Source organism: Antechinus flavipes, chromosome 5, assembly GCF_016432865.1.
Source record: "Antechinus flavipes isolate AdamAnt ecotype Samford, QLD, Australia chromosome 5, AdamAnt_v2, whole genome shotgun sequence".
NCBI classification, from domain to species: Eukaryota; Metazoa; Chordata; class Mammalia; order Dasyuromorphia; family Dasyuridae; genus Antechinus; species Antechinus flavipes.
Window position 1 is genome coordinate 33,350,394 of NC_067402.1, and position 15,362 is coordinate 33,365,755.

The following is a 15,362-nucleotide window of genomic DNA, read 5'->3' on the forward strand; positions in this document are numbered from 1 at the left end:
TTTACACTTAGTGGGTACTTGATTAACATCCATCTAATTGAACTGCTTGACTCAAAAGAAAAATGTCTGATATTAAGTTCTGAATGTCAACTAATGGCTAAATAGAGATGGGTGGTGCATAAGTAATTTTGTGGGTTTTTTTAAAAAACATTTTTCTGTTTTGTATTTTCATCTCTAATCTTCATAATCCAAAAGTTTTCCATAAACCCATCACTACATACAAAAAAGAAATCATTTATAGACTATTTTTTCTTTCCCATTCCAATTGGGATGTTATTCCCAGATGGAGAGGTTGGTGTTGGTTAGGCAGTTTGGTATTTTTGCATAATACAGGCAAAAAGACTTGATGTATCTGATGAATTGCGGAGGAGAGATTATTCCAAGAGCTTATGCCTTGTGAAAAAGGAAGTATCAGGTATATTATTCAAATGAGCATCCCACTTTATAATTTTTTAATGAGTATGATTCTCTGTCTTTGGGGGTAGGTGTTTCTGCATGAAATAATGATCATTTGAAAAAGTCCAAACGATGAATTTCAGCTTCTTAATGCTTGTGGGGGGTGAGGGGGAGAAGAAGCATTCCCATAAAGCAGCATGGTAACCTAAACTGTCTGCTTCTCTGCCTTATTTAAATATCAGAGAAAACACATTTTATTAGATTTGTGTGTAACAACTTCAAAGTTCTATCTGCTTCTAAGAGAAAAAAAAAAAAACAACAATGAACAAATAAACAAAAAACCACAATGAAACTGGCCTGCTATGGGGATTCTCCCAATGAGCAATATATTCACAGACACCTGGGAGAAAAGAACCTGGGAGATTTTTAGGAAAAACTGAATTTCTGACTTTCCAGGAACTTGACTATGAATTGTACACAGGATTGGGAGGAACGAGAATGGAGGCAATATCCTTCCTACTCTCCCCCATAGTTTTCTTCTCTCTAAATACAATTATTTATGGGCACTTAATGGGAGAGCAAGCCTTGTGTGAAAAGAACACAAGTAAGTGCAGCTTCTAAAAATACACAGAGCAGCTTTTAAGCCCTTATTGTTGCAAACTGACATTTTGCAGGGCATGGCATAAACCTAACAAGTCAGATTCTTGAAAAAAAAAAAAAAAGGCCCAGAAAAGTAGACTTTTTTCCTTCTTAAATCTCCCTAACCTAAAAGTAAATAGTAGTGATGCTCCGTAGTCACTCACACTCGATGCAAATTTCCCAAAGGGGATTGAGGGGAGGGAGGAACCGTCAAAGACAAAACTGGAAGCCTGATCGTTTCCTCAAGTGGTCACAGGGCTTAGTAGGGGGGTTAAAGCTGGCTCCTATAAAGGCCCATCCTTCCAATCGAGAGCTTGCTCTCTTGCACCCTTGCTTTCCTGCCTCCCGTCCTTGAAATCTTCCTCACTCTTTCCCTCTTGGCTTCCTTAGGAAACAGGTCCCAGGATCCCACGTCCTTCTCACTTGGTTGAAGTGTACAGCAGTTGACAGCTAGGCATGTGGTGTATAAATATTGAAATAAATGAGCCGAAGGGGTGGGGGTGGGGGGACGGACGGACTGACGAGGTGGACCCTCCCTCCACCACGTGCTCTCGGCGGGGTGCTGCTCTCCAGGATTGGGCTGGGAGTGGGGGGGGGCCCAAGAAAAGAGAGCAGAGGGCAGAGAAGGAAAGAGACTGACGAAGGGCCCAGGTGGTGAAAACTAACCCTAAGAGAACAGAAGCAAAAGGGGCAAAGGGGAGGAAACGAGGAGGCAGTTCCCCCCACCCCCAGCCCCATCAAAGCCGGGAGATTAGCTCCATCTCCTGAGGCTGGGTGGGAGAGGAGTGTCTGCCTGTGTCTCTCACCTGACTTCCTTCTTCTCAAGCACACACACAGGCACGCGCGCGCACACACACACACACACACACACACACACACACACACACAAACACACACGAGTCAGCCCCCCAAAACAAGAGGAAGCCACAGCAGGGAACTAGGGCAGGGGGTCGAGGTGGGGGGAGGGCTGGGAGAGAGATCAGACAGACACCGAGACGCTTCCCCACTTACCCCTCCACGCCTAGGGTGCAGGTTTCGCCTCAAACCCGCGGGCAGATCGCCCTCTGCCCCCCACGCCCTCTTTTTACCCTCTCTCTGCTCCCTCCTCATTCCCGGCTCCCCCCTCCCTGCTCTCCTGCCCCCTCCTCCTTTGCTTCCCCTCCCCTGCCCTCCCCTCCGGCTCAGCCCAGGCTCGCAGCCTCCCGCAAACCTAGCCGGGGAGGAGCGGAGCGGAGCCGGGCGGCGGCGGCGACGGCGGCGGCGGTGGCGGCGGTGGCGGTGGCGGCGGCGGCCGAGGCTCGGCCGGGCGGGCTGGAGGGCTCCGCACCGTAGACCCCGGGCGGACGGCCGCGGAGTCTCCGCCAGGGGGAGAAGGAGGGAAAAGGAGAGGAGGAGAGAACGAAGGAGGGAGGGACCGAGACCTCGGCACCCGGCGATCCAGACCCCGGCGCCCCAGACGCGCACCAAGCCGGCGGCGGCGACGGAGGCGGGGGCCGAGGAGGGGAGCAGTGGCGGCCAGGGTGCGGGCGAAGGAGGCAGAGGCAGCAGCTGCCGCGCTGCCCGGCCCGCACTCGCCTCCTCACCCCAACCAGGGGGGCGGCCGGCATCCGAGGAGCCCGGGGGGCGGCCGGCACCCGAGAAGCCTGGGGACTGAATGCCCGGCGGCAGCCCCCAGGGCCGGCTCGCGGCGGGCTCTCCAGCTGGGGCTGCCCGCCGCTCCTCCACAGACCCAGCCGGCTAGGAGCGCGGCCGGCGGCCGCAACTGCGGAGCGGAGCCGAGCCGAGGCGAGCGGAGCGGAGACGAGCCCGGGTCCCCGCCTGCGCCCCCCGCCCCCGCCCCCGCCCCCTCCTCCTCTCCCGTCCCCCCTTCCCCTCCCACTCGGGCCCTGCCTCCTCCCCTGCCCCCCCCCGTACACACACACACACACACACACACACACACACACACACACACTACCCTTGCTCTTCCCTCCTCCCCCCCCCCCCCCTTTCTCCCTTGCTCGCTCGCTCGCTTGCTTCTTGTCTTTCTCTCCCCTTTGAACGCCCACTTCTGATGGGGGAAGAAGACAACTTGAAGTCAAGTTGCAATTAACTTCCGCGGCAGCCGCAGCCACGGGGGCAGCAGCAGCGGCAGCAGCAGCAGCAGCAGCAGCAGCAGGAGCCGCCGCCGTCGCCGCCGCCGCCTCCGCCGAGACACCGGGAAGCCTCTGGGGCTGCTGCCCGGGACTCGCCCGGCCGGCCGGCCGCCGCCTGTCAGCCCTCCCGCAGTCGCAGCCGCCGCCGCCGCCGCCGCAGCTCCCATGCCTGAGTGAGTTGGCTCTCATTTGTTTACTCCTTTCCGGGGCCGTACGTGGGGTATGTGTGTGAGTATGTCTTTACAAACTTCTTCCTCACAGCCCCCCAGGCGGGCGCCCCCCGCGCTCGGGCTGACCCCTCGGGGCTCCTTCCCTCCTCTGCCCGCGGGCTGGGAGCTTCCCTCAGCCCACGCGCCACGAGAGGCGGCCCGGGAGCCCCCCACCCCGGGATGGGCCGGAGGGCAGGTGAAGGAGGCCAGGAGGGCTGCCTGGGGAATGCCATTCATTCCCTCTCGGGGTGTGGGGATGGAGTGTGTCAGTCCGCCCGACCTCGGCAAGCACACATACACACACACACACACGCGCGCGCCCGCGCACACATACACACGCAAACATGCACATACACACACACACACACACACACACACTCACACACACACCTGCTTGGTACTCGAGGTAGATAGGAATTGGAGAGGGGGTCCCTCCTGACAGTTAATCAAGAGAGGTGTGCTTGGGGTTCGGTGGGGGGGGGGGAGTCGGCGGAGAGCCCAGGTACTGGGGACCTTCTCTCCCCGCTCCCCCGCCCTTAGCGGGGTCTGCCGGCCACTGCCCTCGAGCATCCCAGCCCAGCCCAGCCTGGCCCGGCCGGGAGAGCGGCGCCGGTGGATTGGCCTGAGAAGTTTGTGGCAACTTCTCCATCTCCCGAGCCCGAGCCGCGGCTGCTGCTGCCGCCGCCGCCGCCGAGCCGCGAAGTTGCAGCAAGTTGTTTCTAAGGAGTTGCGGCCGCGCCGCGGTGGTCGTGGCAGTGGCCGTGACCGTGACCGTGGCTTGACTGAGCTGGGAAGAGATGGAGGAGGGTAGAGAAGGAAGGAATGCTTTGCAGATAGAGGAGGGGACCGCTCGCCCCGCTTCCTGGTCTTTCACTACCCTTTCGGGCCGCGATCCTGACGGGTGAGGTAGTGTAGGCATCCGTGGCTTCTCCTGGTAACCCCGGGCAGCAGGGCCACCCCAGGCACTGGTTCACGGCTACCGTGGCCTTGGACGTGGTGGCAGAGCATCGTGCCCCCTCAGCACGACCTGATATTGGGCACTAAGTCAGAGAGCATAGGAGCCGAGAGGGCGTGAGGTGCAAGGGACCATGGCAGGTCAGAGAGATTGGGGAGTGGGCACTGAGGTTTGTGGGCACAGGAGGAGGGGAGTCAGGCTGACCCGAGAAGAGGAGCACAAGGAAGAGCCTTCAACCCTGAGTCTGAGCTGCCTGTGGCCTGGACCCATCTTAACCTAGGCGCTGGGAGTTTCACTTCCAAGTGTCAAACTCAGGGTCGCCTCACTAAATGCCGGGGGTTGAGACTTTGACCCCTGCGCCCTTCCTCAGCTAACTTTCTGCAGCGTTCCAGATGGGTTTCCAAGGAAATGATCTGTGACCGAGGCTCCAAAATGATTCTAACAGAGGGGGAGGAGAGGGGAGGGTTGGGAAGACCTCGGAAGAATCGAAAGATGGTCTGTCCCAATTGCCCTGGGCTCCACATATGTGTCTTTGGAGGCCAGCAGGGACAGGTGAGAAGAGAGGGGAGAGGAAGAGCTAGTGAAATCTGACCGGCAGTTGTAGGTTTTACCCTCAGGAGCACCTGAAACCTCAAGTACTTGTGTCGCAGAGGAAGCCATCCCATTGAAAACTTTACTGAATTATTTTACATTACCCTATAAACTGAACTAAGTATAAAATGGCAGCAGCAAATATCAGATTTATTCTCTCCAATCAAGGACAGTTCTTATTACGTGAAGGATGCATAATTCTAGATTCTAGGTTGTTAAGGTTCAAGTGTAAGATCTAATGAGAACACTTTCTTCTGTTCTACATTCCCAGTGATATGGTTTAGCTACAGTCCTTTCTTTCTTCTGCATATTATTTGAGTAGTACAGTAGTACATTCATATACTGTTTGCTTCAATCTGCTGGCAAGCATTAGCATTCAAGCTTACATTTTTGACAAATGTGCAGACAGGAATAGCATGAATAGGCATCTTAAATATTAACAACCTAAGCATCTGTTATGAAACAAATTTAATATATTTACTCTGTTTTTCTCACATTGTTAGGAAAGGTTATTATAAGTGCATAATTTCAACTTTAGTTAGCAGAAGTAGCTGGTTGTATCTTTCACTACCTCTTCAAGTGTTGAACACAATCACTAGACATAAATACTTTAATTAACTTGGTTAGGCACATCATTAAATAAACTTTAAACAATGTGCACATCATATACAGACATAGCTGTGGTAAAATATGTATCTTATAGGCAAATGTTTTTAATGCCTATACATTTTTGTAAATACAGAATGTACATTTATTCCTCATTTCAGTTTGACACTTATTACTTCACATTTTTTCTAATGGAAACAATATTTTAAGCACAGAGTTGTGCAGTCATATGTAATACATAATAAGTAAACAGTAGCTATAAAAAAAAGAAGAAAGCATTGTTATGTTTGAATACAGCTAGAATCAGGAGAAATAAAATCACTGTTAGGATTTGTGTTCCTTCCTGAATCCTCAATACAAGTGATGGATGAAAAAGAAAGCAGTGAATGGAGGATTTTCCCTTTTCCCTCCTAAAGTAGTGGCTTGAAAAGAAGGAAACATAAAAGAGAGATAGAAAAACAAAGACCTTCCAAAAAAGCCTTTATGGTGTTTTGTTTTGTTTTGTTTTTTTTCTGGAATCAGTACATTCCTTATCTTTTTTTCATAAACCAAAATATGTAGTAAATGGTAGTTCCTTTTTTTTTAAAGCTCGTGGAGATAAAAGCATTCAAAAGGAGTGCTTTTGTCCAATGGTTTTAATAAGTTAGTCTTCTTTATATTCTTGTTGATGATCATTATAAAATAGTCATTAACTCCTTGATTTACTCATTTTTAACTCAGAGTCTTCAAAATACTTATATCTATCACACAAAAGATATAATGACAGCAATCTGAATTTGTGATTGACTAAGATATGATGTGCTCAGTGGCAAGAGAGGAAAAAAAAATATTAAATCAGCCAAAACTAATACTTATAGAAGATTCAACATTGTGTTTGGTGTGACCGGTTATGGTTTATACTTCAGGCCCATGTGATCAGGTGACAAGCACCTGTTTCTCATTATTGTAAAAATATTTTGGCTATAGAAACACTATTAACTTTAACCCCACATCCCACACCCCCCCCATAGAGCACTGAAGATAATACTACTTTATCTGTTTTATAAAGTCCCAAATGTGGTGCAGATGATTATGCCCATTCAAACTGCAAGCACATCTATTCTTTCACACAGATGATTTTGGGTTACTATAACTTGCATTAATAATTGGGATCGTCAAACCATATGGCGTGAATGCATGTAAATGCACCAATCAATCTTCAGACTATGTCTGTGCATCTTGAAATCTACTATAAAATATTTCTCATCACTCTACTCTTTCTCTTATAAATGAATCAAACAAACTGGACAAGCTTTGGATAGTGGTTGTTTTAAATAAGGCCATGGGAATTGACTTTTATGCTTCTTAAGAACAGTTAGCCTTCAAAGTCAAATGGATTGCTAAATATTATTAGCAAGACATATAAAACCACAGAAAAAAGTAGGTTCTGTAGGTAAGTACATGTATTGTCAAATTCTTAAGCCATGTTATATATTTAGATTAGAAAGAAAAGTGACTTTGGCTAATTTTTATTTTCTTTTATTTACCACTTTGTATGTTTGAATGATCTGAGACTATTAACAACTACTATCCCAACTTTTCTCTCTATGGATTCTTTAGTAATAACTTTTTGCATTTTGGAAGGTTGATTTCTAGCTTTAAATATAATATAATTTGAGTTTTGTCTTTATTTAAGACAGAAGGTATGATTAACTATTGGATAAAGCAAATTAATACACAGTTGTGAAACATTAAAGTTTTTGGTATGTTTAAAATCATTGAACATAGATTAGGATGTCTTAGGCTTCATAATGCTGTGTCATTCTGATCTCATATTTTTAACGTAATAAGGATATTTTTATGTGTTCATTTGTAACTATAATGATAAAATTACAGATCAGTTATTCTTTCAAAACTGATTTATACTTAGAGCTGATGTTTATTTTACAGATAAGTTACATTTTTGTTAGAAAATAACTACGTTAATTAATAGATTGCGTACTTTATACAAGGCAATGTATTTTTCTGGTAAACTGAAAGTTCTGTCTTGTTGTTACCGGCATCAGGCTTCAGCAATCTGCTCCTCTTGTGGAATGAACACTTCCTACTTAAAGCTAGAAAGCACCTACTGTTTATTTACGCTGCATTAAACTGACGGCTCAGCAATCAGGGGAAAAATATTACTTACTTTCCTGAAGTAAATACCAGTTTATAGGTTAGTGCATGTATTTATATTCCTGTCACCATTAAATAACGCCTCTGTCTCCATTTTAATATCTACCTGTGTGTGCTGTTATCCAAGGCAGCTGACTTTCTTGTTGGGGGAAGCCTGGGGAGAGTTGTCTTATTCCCAATTGGGGGGGTGGGGGGGAGAGGGAGATTTTTTTTTATCATATTGATTCAATCCTTTTTCTGTCATTTAGAATCCATTTTTAAAAATTTAATCAGTACCATGTCATATGATCTATTTTTCCATGAACCAAGATATGGTACCTGGACAGTATTTTAAGAAGATAAAAGTATGTTTCCACTTAAAATAGGTATCTTCCTACAACATTAGCCATCTTTTAGCACCCATTCTAATTTTAAGATTATTTTTAATACAATTTATAAAAAATACTATAGATACTGCTAAACTATGTGCTTCCTAGTATAATTAGGTTTGGTAGGCTAACTGTACTGTTCTCCAGCTGTATCCCCCTGAGATCCCCTGCAACTCCTAAGATTTGTAATTCTATAACACTGTGCTAACATGTAGCTCATAGTAGGTGCTTAAACAAAATACTTGTTTTTAATATCTCAATTTTTTTTCTGAAAATAGTCCTGTCGTATAATTTTTTTTCATGTGAGTCAGTGCTTTTTGTTAAGATAACTAAAGATAACTCAGATAAATAAGAGTGCTTTAAAGGAAAATATCCATCTGCCTAAAGAGATTGGTAAAGTTAAATTTTTCTCTCAAAAGCTTATTCTAAAAACAAAGTTATGAAACATTTGAGAACAGTATTAAAATGTTGAATTCCAATGCTCAAAATTCACGTTGAAGAATATTTGTTCTCACTAATATTCCATAAGTACCTATTAGAGTTCTTGGTCTACAGATGGCTGTCAATCTGCAATCATATATTCCATTGACATTACAATAGAATAAGGTCTTAATACAGCATATAAATCAAATCAGTTACACAAGGTTATTCCCCTTCACTATACCAAAGAAAAATTGTCTAGTATGATAATTTATCTATCATCCCTAAGTGCTGTTCTCAATGGCAAGTATATTTAAACTTGATGTCTTCATAGAGTGTGATCCACACATCAACGCACATTATTTAGTACTTTTGAACTTATGCCAACTGTACCTTTTGCTGTTTATTTTTTTAAAAGCATTTTAAGGTCCGATATTTCATTGCAAAGTAAATAGATACAGATTGTGTGTATTTGTGTTCAAAGTGAGAGTTACTAGTGTAACATATATTGGCCTATTTTTATTCTTTCACACTTGTTCTGTACAATTTCCACAGTTTAGGATGTGTTGGAAGCTTCACAAAGTCAATTTTTTTCCACCTGATTCAGTGGACTTTTAAAACTATGGTTCACTGAGTTAGATGGTCTTCTTTAATGGGGTTTTAAAAAAATAAAATAGTCTATATGCGATCCAATTCCCTTTCCAATTTCTCTCCCATTTTAAGTAACAGTTACTTTGTACATAGTGTGGGAGCTTGTGATAATTGACCATTAAGAGTTAATTTCAGTTTCCTATCCAGCAGCTGATGTGTTAGATAAATAATTTAATTAATCATTTTTAAATTGGATATAATAAGATACCTTCGTTCTAAGCATATCTCTGAAGGGTAAGTAAGTGTGCAAGTCTCACCAAATGAAGGGTAGAATGCTGAAAGAATAAACAGATGTTAGCATCTTCCTTAGAAGTTCTATAAAATGCCATTACACTTAGGATCACCCTCCCTTCTGCCCAGGTGTACAGGAAGTAGTGAGAATCAGAGTAGGTGAAGTGGGCGGATTCTTTCAGACCATAGCCATGACCCTATTTATAACACACCCACCCTCAGAACCGCAGGTTTGGTCCAGCTGCTTCAGTAGCAACTCATAACCACTTCATTCGGGAGATGCTGTTGCTTTGCTAACAGTGTCAGAGAGAGACTCTTAACCATCACCATCATTGAAGTATATCGAAGACTTGCCTGTACATGGTGCTTTGCTAAATCCTAAAAGAGGCCTCCACTATCTTGAGGGTAAGTGCCTTGGTGGTTTTCTCACTAGTACCTTATAGATTAGCCATCCAAACAATGGTGATATCAGATTTTTGAGCACATCTCTGAGATTTTCACATTTTCCTAGCTATTAAAAAAGACTCTTTCAGGGACTAGATAGTGAAGAGAATCTTTAGTGTGTATTCTTTCTGTGGATTGCTAGACCTGCTAATAGGTTATCTGCAAAACTTATTGAGTCTTTTTCCCCAGTGATATTTAAAGAAAAAGGTAGTTTTTTAGTTTTGTGGTGTACTTGATTTGGAGAAGATTCTCCTTGGAAGCAAAGAGGATGAGCTTGGTGATTTCTGTTTTCCATGTGTAAGAGCATATAAATTACATTTTGATACATTAATGTTTATAATGCTGGCACATAGTAGGTGCTTAAAATGTTGGTTGATTGAATAATGGGACATTGAGCTAAATGAAGTTTCAAGTTGTAAATATTATATAATACTAACAATTTTATTAGTATTAATGAAGTTGAACTTAGAACCAAAGAGATATAGTTAACTCTTGAAACAAAGATCATTCTGAAACGCTTATATCAATAATTACCTGAGTTTGCTAGTGAGGGTAATTGAATTTTCCTGTTCCCAGGTACCAGATAATTGAAATAATTTGTGATTAACAGCAGAGATGTGAAAATTTCAATGTATAGCAAACCTCTCAGTATTTTAGATTCTAACGTAATCTTTACAAATAGCACAAGTAACAAGCAAAACATGTCCATAAATATAGCACATTTTAATTAATAAAAATGTATATTCATTATTATATATTTAATACTAGACAGATTTTCTCAGTTACCAATGGGGGGGGGGGGTTGGGAAATGAATTCTTTTAATAATTATGAATGTTTCTTGCTCAGAGGTGGGCTCCTTTTTTTAGGTGATATAAGAAGTCCCAAGAACAATTTAAACATTATCTTAAAAGTTTAAAAATGACAGCTTTAGTTTGTATGGAGTCATTGTAATGTAATAATACTGCATGCTTATTAGTGTTATTAGTGCAGTAGACATTTAATTACAGTCTTTTCTGAGACATGTTAACTGTGTATTAACAATCATGTTAAAAAGAATGATGTATCCTTTTACATACAAGCTCCTGCTTGCCAACCCCTCTAAAAAATTCTTTTTAAGCATGTGCAGTCAGATCTTTAGTTCAGAATCATGACAGTTTTTCTCCCAGAACAACCAGACTTGAAGATTTTTAGGGGAATCTATAATTCCAGTCCCTCTTTACTTTGTTGCCGTTGTGTGGTAGTTTTTGCCAATGACATTAGAGATAGGTACCCCTCAGTGGTTTTTGCTTTCCAGTATTATATTTTGAGACGCCTACGTTTTCTTGTTTTCAGATTCCTTTAGCCAGCATAAGCTAGATAATCTATTGTTTTATTTTGAAAACTTATTTTAGGGTTCAAGAATTTTGATCAGAATTTAGCAGCTTTCTTAAGAAAACTCTATTATCATAGTTGAGGTTTCCTTTGGCGGTTTTTTCTAGTTATATTTCTAACATGACTTTATTTCCAAAAGTAGCATAGTACCTTTCACATAGTAGGTGCTTAATAAATGCTTATTGATTTAGGTGGATTTTGCATTAAGAATTTATAATAGTCAAAAGAAACATGAGAACAAGTTCCAGGTGAGTTAAAAATGAAGAGACTACAGATTTTTACCCTCGATTTTTACAACTAATGTAGAGAAAATGGAGATGTTTATGACTTGATTTATGGTTTTGACTGCATAGATCAGGCTCACCTTGAAAGAGACAGCAACATGGAGAAACAGGGCCCAAACCTCAAAATGCTTTATAAGCATTTTTAACATGCTTATGAAATCAGTAAAGCACAGGTGTTATCTGTATTTTACAGATGATTAGAGAAGATCCAGAAAGGTTATGTGACTCACACTCAAATCTATAGCTCAGAAATTAAGGAAGAGTCATCACTTAGCTTCTAACACAGTACTTTTCACACAGTAGGTGGTCAGCATTTGTAGATAAATGAGTGAAGGTAAAGTGAACAGACATAGATCATGTATATATATCCATAATGGATATAGTTAAATAAAGAATTAAATAATTCACTTTTATCTCTAATATTCTAATTTCTTCTGAATAATTACTCTTCATTTCCAAGCATTTAATTTTGACATCCATGGTCCTTCCTTGGCCACTTCCAGCTAGAGTCAGAGTTAGGGCTCGGTCACCACACAAAGGTCTTAGTCAAGTGGCCATTGCTGCTGCATCCCAGCTGTATTGGCATCTAAGTATGACATTGGCCACAGGGTCCAGACTGAAAACCAACCAACCAACCAAATATTTTAGGAACGGCTTTGCTTTTTGATATTGGCTGTTTGAAGCTTTAGCAAAGGTACCTTATGTAAAGTCCAAGACCAGCCACTTGTGGGCTCCGGCACCCTAGTTGGCCTAAGTTTTCTGATTAGATGACTCCTGATATATTCCCTTCCAACTTTATGTGTATGTGTGTGTATGTATATAAATACATATATTTATATACATACACACAAGGAGAAACAGCAAGAGTAGGGATAGATAGATAGATAGATAGATGAATAGAAAGGCAGAGAGAGACATTAAGAGACAGTGAGAGAGATAAATAGATGATATACAGAAAGAGAAAGAAACAGAAACAGATGATAGAAAGAGAACTAAAGAGAGTTACAGAGACAGAGATAAAGGATAGAGAAAAAGATAAAGACAGAATTATTCTATAAAGAACAATGCTGTATCAGAATCTGTTTGGATATAAGGAAAGCCATTTTTATAAAGATAGTTTTTATTTTCCTTTTTGGCTGTCATTTTCATTTTTTGATACTGCGCTTCTACTTCATAATGTACAATGTATGCTAGGCTAGTAGAGGATTACAATGTATGCTAGGCTAGTAGAAGGTTATGTTGGTAAATCTAGGCTATTCCAAAATACTTCTGGACATCCTATATTCACGTTCCCTGGAATACACTATATTTTTTTTTTCTTCTATTCCTACTTGCATGGCAGATTTGCTTGTGTGGTATTGAGAAAATCATTTCTTAAGAAGCTCAGGGCTTGTGACCTTCTATATTTCCATGCAGATTCTGTCTCTTTAAAAATGCAGTCTCCTCTATTTGCCCTATTAATTGTTGATATGTTGCCATCCACGAGACAAAAATTAGAGCTGTAATTAAATAATCATGTGATGCTCCTTAGTGCCAGTGAGAGCAAACTCATTTTTCCAGGCCCTGATGGTCACTGATTATTGTATTACTACTGGCTGGCTTTATTTATTTATTTTTTTTAATGTTTCTCTGTCTCTAGCTTACTTCACTGTTGTCCTTTTCAAATTTAAAGAAAGTAGAGAACATGAAGCCAGCTAATTGGCCAGAAGTCCTTTGGGATAGAAGGCAGACGTACCTTTTCTGCTCTTGGTCACCTGGTAGCCTCTTTGGGGAGGGCTACCTCAGTGGTGTGGTGTGGTGGCGTGCCATTTCATTTATACTGGTGTTTTGGCTAGGAGGGATGCACATGGGGAATGCCAGGAGAGTTACAAAAGGAGTAGGGTATTAAAATTCAGAAATGATTAAAATTGAAATAAAAGGATGCTGCCTCTTTGCCAGGACTCTGGCAGGCACAATGACACATAGAGATTAGTTTCTACCTTCATCTTTTCCTTCTTTCTCATTTCCTCTTGTTATTGTTGACACATTTGCCTTATGTCTGCCTTCCATCTCTGTATCTCTTTTTTCAGTCCTGTACACACCTACTTTTTCCTTAAGCATGGAGACATCTACTTAACCTTATTATAACAATAACAGAATAGGTTATTAATATTTTATACGCACATGATTAAAATTTCTCTTTTAAAACATAGGTCAAGTGTATTATTATTACCTGGCATGTAATTTTTCATTGAAAATATTCTTTTCTGCCCATTACTGTTTCAGAAATATAGTCTCTACTTTGATAGTGATTTAATGCATAGTGTTTAGAAAACCATGTTAGGCTAGTGAGAAAAGAACTTACCAGTCATGGATAATCAATTATGCATGAATTCAGATGAAACAGATGGAATCTGGTGAGTTAAAGTTTCTCTTTGGCTTAGTGGATTTCTTTTGTGTGAGTGTGAGTGTGTGAGTGTGTGTGTGTGTGTGTGTGTGTGTGTGTGTGTGTGTGTGTGTGTGTGTGTGTTTGTGTGAAAGAAAAAGAGAGACAAAGACAAAGCCAGAGACATACAGAGAGAAAGGGACAGAGAGAGAATCTCATTTATCAATAAATATCTTGCCCAAATTGAGCTTTTCTCTTATTTTCATTTACACTTTTCCCTGGGCTCCATCATTTTTCAGCGTAAATTAGTTCAACTTTTTAGAGCTAGTATAGACATCTTGAGTCCAATTCCCTCCATTTGGAGATGAGGACTTGAAAAATGAAGGGACTTGTCCAAATGACACACCTACTTTGTTATAGAGGTAAAATTACTATAGTGCAGGAGCATTTTAAGTAACTTAAATTCTAAGTTATTTTAACATTTTAAGATTTCTTAACTTAGTGAGCATCTCATCATAATTGGCTTAAGTTCTTATTTTCTGATACTTAAGTGAACCCATGATCTGCTCACTGTGTTATTTTAATTTGAAAAGGTTTCTTCATTAATTGTGAGATGGAAAATTTTGGTTTTGTTTTTGCTTTGTTTTTCATATGAGGCATTTGGGATCCTGGAGAGGAGAACATTTTGAAAAAACTCTGAGCTTCAAATAGGAACCCTTAAATTTGAAGGATGACTTTAACAGTTACTTGAACAAGTCACTTTTTCTAAACCTCAGTTTCCTCAGCTGTTTAATAAGAATAATCATTCTTATTTTGACTATTTTATTCACATGGTCCCTCAGAAAACATTTTTTGAAAACTTAAAATGCTATATGAATTTGCATTAATGTTACAGTGTATTATATATGTAATATGTATATATATTTCATATATATATATATATATAATTTGTCTATTTTGTCATTGTACTCCTGTATACCTATCCATCAATGAATAATGTTGATGTTAAGACAATAACCGAACAGTTTTAAACCAATTGATGGAAAAGCAAGATTTAGTTAAATGAAGTATAAGCCATTTTATAAAGTCTTCTTTTGGTGTTGGTTAATACTAGCACAAGTGATTTAATGAAAAGAACTCTTTTTACAAATGAAAACTAAAAGTACCCTTTTTAAAAATCCCCACTTTCAAGAAATTGTGTTATTTTTTAAAATACAAAGTGCACAGTTTTATACAATCTCATAGGATTAACTAATTAAAATGCCCCCGCAACGTAGTTAACTTGCAATCAACCAAATGGATTTTGTCCATCACTAAGAAACTGATCTCCCACCAAAGGAACAAGTGATAGTGGTCAAAAGAAATGACAAATAGATTATTTGCTTTTATTTAAAGAATATTAAGATTTTTTTTAAATAAGGAGGCAACTAATTTTCAGAGAATAGAGGTAAATTATAATTATTTTTTAAATAGCTTCAGGGTTTGCTAGGGCTGAGAATACTAGTTTAGATTTTCTTTTTAAGTCCTATAGTAGGTTATAAA

At 41.1% G+C, this 15,362-nt stretch overlaps 1 protein-coding gene and 1 long non-coding RNA gene across 2 annotated transcripts in view; one reads left to right on the forward strand and one right to left on the reverse strand.

The window, feature by feature from the left end:
- Window positions 1–2,220, reverse strand: part of LOC127537887 (uncharacterized) — a 28,036-nt gene extending 25,816 nt beyond the window's left edge. Inside the window, exon 1 of the long non-coding RNA XR_007947634.1 lies at window positions 2,047–2,220. This is a non-coding gene — a long non-coding RNA (uncharacterized LOC127537887). The remainder of the gene's footprint in view (window positions 1–2,046) is intronic.
- A 1,063-nt stretch (window positions 2,221–3,283) lies between these two features.
- SATB1 (SATB homeobox 1) overlaps window positions 3,284–15,362 on the forward strand; it is a 117,318-nt gene continuing 105,239 nt past the window's right edge. Inside the window, exon 1 of the mRNA XM_051963062.1 lies at window positions 3,284–3,343. The gene's annotated coding sequence lies outside the window, so the exon portion shown is untranslated. The remainder of the gene's footprint in view (window positions 3,344–15,362) is intronic.